Below are 6,000 nucleotides of genomic sequence, written 5' to 3' on the forward strand. Positions count from 1 at the left end.
CCGGGGTCCAGTCTATTGTAGCTACTCCCAATGTAATAAGTGTAGTTAGCCTGGTGGTCCACCACGATAGGTTGTGATCTGGTAAAGGGGCAGTTACCCCTTTGTGTTGGTATCAATAAATGTGTTGCCTCCAAAGAGTACGTCTGCGACTCAGTTGAATACACTACACAATGGATAATAAATATGTAATGACCGAGGCAACAGACCACTTACCTGACATCGTACATGCGAATGGACAGTCAGGAAGTCAATCAAGGCCTCCGATTGGTACAGGGAGGCCTCAAAGACGATTGGTTAGGATAAGAGATTCAAAGGGATCGGAAGAGGGATTCAAAAGTAAAAGGCGGGAAGGGAGGGTTGACTGTAAGGGCGACGGTTGACAATCGTTGGGCTACCCATAGGTATGCAAAATGTTTTTTTAGGTTCTGATATGCTACACAGGTGAGGTCACACCGGCTCCACTCGTTTCAAGAGAAAGCAACTGAACAGGAGCAACTCACATGAAGGAAGGTTTCCATCACGTCGTCATTGCGACGACTTCGGTCACCAGAGCCGGACCATCGGTCACGTAACCCCAACACTGCCCATGTGGCACGTGGGCAATATCACAGACGTCCACCAAGCCTCTGCACAGGCTATTGCATGGCTTAATAACCTCTATATGCAGTAAACACATACAATGATGTCAATAATTTACAAGACAAATTTCATCCAAAGATCCCAATGTTGCAAATTTCACCTTGCCATACAAAAGAATGACGGATTAAAATTGAACCAGGAACATCGCCCCGAATGATACGATACAGATTGGAAGTTCCTAGCAAGGGAGCTGGCATGGAGGTGTAATGACTTCGGAGACAAGGACTGTAGAGGGTTTATTTATAATATGATCTCTTCACAGCGTCCACTCGATAACACAGATGACTTGACATAATGACGATTTGACTATATAGCGATGACTGACGATGACAACAATGACAGCGTCGAGCCCGATCCCCACGGTAGCCTAGAACCCCTCTTCTCACCCCCTTTATCCGGCAGCGTGGCCTATGCCTCCGCCCCTGGCCACACCCTCTTTTCGAACTCTCTCGCAGGTTCCTGAAGCTCCCAGATCGTTCCCCTCTTTGTTCCCTGGGCTGGTTATTCCCCCTTGTGGCTGCTAGTCGTATGTACTGTCTCTGTTGTTACCACTCGTCTCCTATACTGTCTTTACACCAGTAGTTACCACTCGTGGCCGCTAGTCTACGCACTGTCTCTACAGAGGTATAGGGGGAATGGGAGGTGGGCGATTCAAGCAACTAACCCGATGTGGCAAGATAAACTGTGATAAGCAGGGAACAATGTGGGATGATGAAAAATAGAATACGTGTTACCGTTTCTGGCAATAAATCAGGTGTTAAGATGTTCAAACACCAAATAAAAACCTTTTTGCAAGGGATCAAGTCTGCATTAACCACACATACTTGTGGTAAAACATGCAAACAAACATCCTCTGATAATGCTTGCATTGTGTTTGAAACTGATTGGCCTACACCGGAGACAGCCTTTTCTATGGCCTTGTCTCACCAGTGTCAGACCAGAGAATGCCATTAGGCGAATAGACAATGCTTATATTATCAGAGTATGTTTGTTTGCAAGTTTTCCCGCAAAAGTATGTGTGGTTAAGGGCTAATGTTCGAATAACCTTGCTTCATTCTCAATTGTCAAATCAGTCCAACTCAAAACTGGACCAGTGGCAGTCCTACGGGTGGTAGCTCAGTCTTACATTCCCTTACCACTTCACAATTAGTTTGTCCTTCCCCCCACCACCTTTGATTAGCACGGGTTGGCTATGAGTGGTGTGAAAAAAGTTGAACATACATGATGTCATTTCTTACTTTGGCACTAAGTGGGGGGAAGTTGCCAACAGTTTGAATTATGGCTTATGTGAGGGTCGCTGGCCCCCGAGATCCCTCCCTCGGTACCCCTAACGGCCGGGTTAACCTCATTACTCGCCCCCTCGCTGCTAGGCGAACCGCTGCTGGGTTCTTCACCCATGGGGTGAGAGCCGTCGCTCGAGGGTTCCCCTCCCCCGCGGGTCCGCGTAGTAGGCATGGTTAATTACGTACGCGTACACCCACACACAGCTCTGCGCGGCACTCACTCAACCCTGACCACTCACGTTAGGATCGCGCACCTGTATTATACACGTCGTGAACGTGCGCGCACACACACATACAGCTCCACACGCGATACCCACTCTTGCGCCGCTCTGCGCCGCGCTCGCCGCCCGCTGGCCGCTCACGTTATGATCGCGCACCTGGGGTACGTCGATTACGCACGCCGCGAGCTTACGCATACACAGTACCACACGCGTTCACACTTATAACACGAGATCACACGAGGCCACGATCAGCTATTAATGATTTATTGTCTGCTACCTGGGACTGGTGTTAAATCAGTGAGTCGACGAGGCTGGCCTACGCTGATACCTCTATACCTATTCCCGATTTATCTGCTATGATTCTAATTCACCTTCTTACTCACTGTTAAGTGTCCACGGCGGTCCGCTGATCCTTGTGCTAACAGCGTACCTCGGTGCGTCGCACGGACGTCCGGGTCGCTGGCTGGAGCTGCGTCTGGTCGCCTGGCGCTGGAGTAAGAGCCCGATTTCCCCTTTGCGCTCCCCATTTATCCTGATTCCCGGACTCAGGCCCCTACCCCCTTCCCACGCACCGTGCGCCTTCGCTATGCTAATTAATCCTCTGTCCGCGCGGCGTAAACTCCAAACAATGGCACGCGCCCCCCTCGCCCGGGCCAGGCGGCTCCACGGTGCCTTTGTTCCGCTAATCAATGAGCGACCTGCACGGCGCAAATTCCAATCAATCCCTTTCTCACGCACCGTGCGCCTTCGCTATTATTGCAGTTCAGATGCGCTGCGTGTTTTCTAATGATGCTCCTCCATCACAATGCTTATTCCCTCTGCCTGCCCCGTCGATACTTGCGTGTGTGGGGGGAAATGCGCCTCAACCGCGGTGGCCGAATGCCCCACGCCGCGACCACACCATATTAAGGCCGGTCGCAGCGCCGCGGTGCCACGTAGCACGGGGGAGGTCATCCAATTCCCTGATCGCCGGAAACCGTGAGAGTTAATCCCGGTAAGGGCTTCTCGGATAAAAACCGGTCGATCAGGTGACCTTCCCTTCCAGCTCTATGGGGGGGGGGAAATGCATGCGGGTGTGTTCATGTGAGGTGAGGTGAGGGGGACGCGGGGTCGGCTCCGTCGCTTGGTGGTGGCGAGGTCGTAGGTGGGGCGCCTGCTGAACGGCTTCGTGGCGGCGCCATGACATAGCCCCCCGAGGTGCCAGTCCCCGTCCCGGGTTGACTGGAGCACCTCGCCTGGGTTGCCCCCACGAGGTATCGCCGCGGGGTCCGCGGGATTCGCCCGGCCCTTGTGGCTGGCCTCGGGGGTGGCGGCTCCGTCTCCTGGGGCTCCGGCGGTGGTCTCCTCCTCCATTCCAACGGCTCCCCTCGGCCTCTGGCACCTGCGGGCTGGGGAACAAACTCAGAGGCGGTGGGGTTTAAGGGTCGCCGTCCTCGTCGCCCCCGGCCCCGCCCGGGGCCCCTCGGAGCCCGGGGCTCCGTGGGGCCCATATACTGCGCGAGGCCCCCGGGCACGGGGGGTGGGGGGACCCCGGGGTTTCGGGGTACTTGGACGGTGGGGCTCCCCCCCTCGGGGGCTGCTCGCCACGACTTCAGTCGGCGGATGTTGACCACCATCTCCCGGCCTCTCTCTCCTCCCTGAATCAGCACCGTCCATGGTGAGATCTGCCGTCTCACAATCCAGGGTCCTCGCCAGTAGGTGGTCAGCTTCCCCACCTGTCTGGCACCGACGCGGAGAGTGTACAGCCACACCTCGGAGCCCGCAGTGTAGAAGGGGGGCTCCATACGGGGTCGGGCGCCCTGCTCTTGCCGCTGGTGTGCGGCCTCTCCGTGCGGGTAGGCTCGGCCCCTGGCCCCTCGCAGGGTCTCCAGTAAGTGCTCCACGGGGTGGCTCCCTTCCTCCCGTTGCGGCGGAGGGACACCGAACAGCAGATCTGCGGGCAGGCGAGACTCGCGACCAAACATCATTAGGAACGGGGTCTGTCCTGTAGATGTGTGAACGGTGGTGGTGTAGGCGAACAGGGCATAGGGGAGGTGTTCGTCCCAGTCCTGTTGATTCGCGGCCGCCATGCGTTTAAGCTTCCCGGCCAGAGTCTGGTTCATCCTCTCTACCATCCCGTTCGCCTGGGGGTGATACGCCGTGGTTCGGTCCTTCTGGATCCCGAACTCTCGGCACAGCGCCTGGAATAGTTCGGCCTCGAATTCACTACCCTGGTCGGTAATGACTCGTTCGGAGATCCCGCACTTAAGTACGTAGTTTTCCACGAAGGCCCGGGCCACTACGAGGGCTGTTTTATCCGGGATAGCCACCGCCACGGGGTAGCGGGTGAAATACTCCACCGCTACGAGAATATATCGGTTGCCCCGGTGGGATCGCGGAAAGGGCCCCTGCAGGTCGATTCCGACCAACTGATTCGTCCGACTGACTCGGAACGGCCTCAGGGGTACCTGGTACCTCGCCGGCTTATGCCCACACTGCTGACAGGCCCGGCAGCCCTGCACCCAGGCGGCCACATCTTGCGCCAATTTAGGCCAGAGATACTGGCGACGCAGAGTCTCCCGGGTGCGCCGTTCCCCATCATGGCCCCCGAGCGGGTGGTCGTGTACCAGTCGTAGTAGTTGGGGTCGCACATGGGCGGGAACGCAGATGCACCCCGGCTGCCCAGCGTCGGCCAGTTCCCTCACCACCCCGTTTTCCACACAAAACCGGGCATACAAACCGCTCCAGGGCCCTGATAGTGCATCCTTCTTCTCTCGCAGTGCCGCCTCCACCGCCGCCAGATCCGGATCCCGCTGCTGGGTTCGTCGCAGCTGCTCGTCGTCCAAGCCCGGGAAGGCGCAGCCGACATCCTCTTGGATTCGTCTGTCCCCGGGCTCCTTCTGCAGGGGTTCCTGCGGCGCACACCGCACTCTCTCTCGGGGGGGGAAGTTTAGTTTCCGCGCGCTCCTTGGGTTCTGCTGCCTGTCGGCAGCGTCCCCCCGTGAAGCACGGGCAGGCGTCTCCCTCCCTCGTCTCAGCGCGCACCGCGGGCCGTCTTGACAAGGCGTCCGCGTTCGCGTGTGTCCGCCCCGCTCGGTACTCGATCTGCAGGTTGTACTCCTGCAGCTGCGCCAGCCATCGAGCCATCTGCCCCCGCGGTTCCTTGAATGTAAGGAGGAACTGCAATGCATAATGATCGGTGCGCACACGACATCTCCTGCCGTACAAGTACGGTCGGAACTGTTTACACGCGAAAATCACGGCATACAGTTCCTGACGGGTTACGCAATAGTTCAGCTCGGCCCCGCTCAGGGTCCGACTGGCGTACGCGATGACCCGCTCCGTCCCACCCTGCACTTGCGACAGCACCGCGCCCAGCCCACTGCTGCAGGCGTCAGTGTCCAAAATAAAATCGGTGGTGAAATCTGGGAAAGCCAAGGTGGGGGTGTGGGTGAGGTGGTCTTTGAGTGTGGTGAAAGCCGTCTGGCAGGCCTCCGACCACTGATAGGGGTTCTTAGGGGAGGTGAGTTGGGTGAGGGGGCGTGCAATCTCACTGAATCCCTTTACAAATCGACGGTAATAAGTGGCGAGTCCCAAGAATGACCTGATCTCCGTCAGGTTCCTCGGCCGCGGCCAATCCACTACGGCACGCACCTTCTCGGGATCGGTGCTCACCCCTGCCTCGCTGACTCGGTGTCCGAGGTACCCCACCTCGCGCTGCGCAATGTAACACTTACGCGGCTTGAGCTTGAGATGGGCTGCTCGCAGTCGCTGGAATACTTCCCGCAGCCTGGACCAGTGTTCGGACAGCGACCTACTGAACACTATTACGTCGTCCAGGTAAATCAGGCACTGTTCCCACTGCAAGCCCCGCATCA

This window comes from Lampetra planeri, chromosome 65 (genome assembly GCF_965212315.1).
Source record: "Lampetra planeri chromosome 65, kcLamPlan1.2.h2, whole genome shotgun sequence".
NCBI lineage: Eukaryota > Metazoa > Chordata > Hyperoartia > Petromyzontiformes > Petromyzontidae > Lampetra > Lampetra planeri.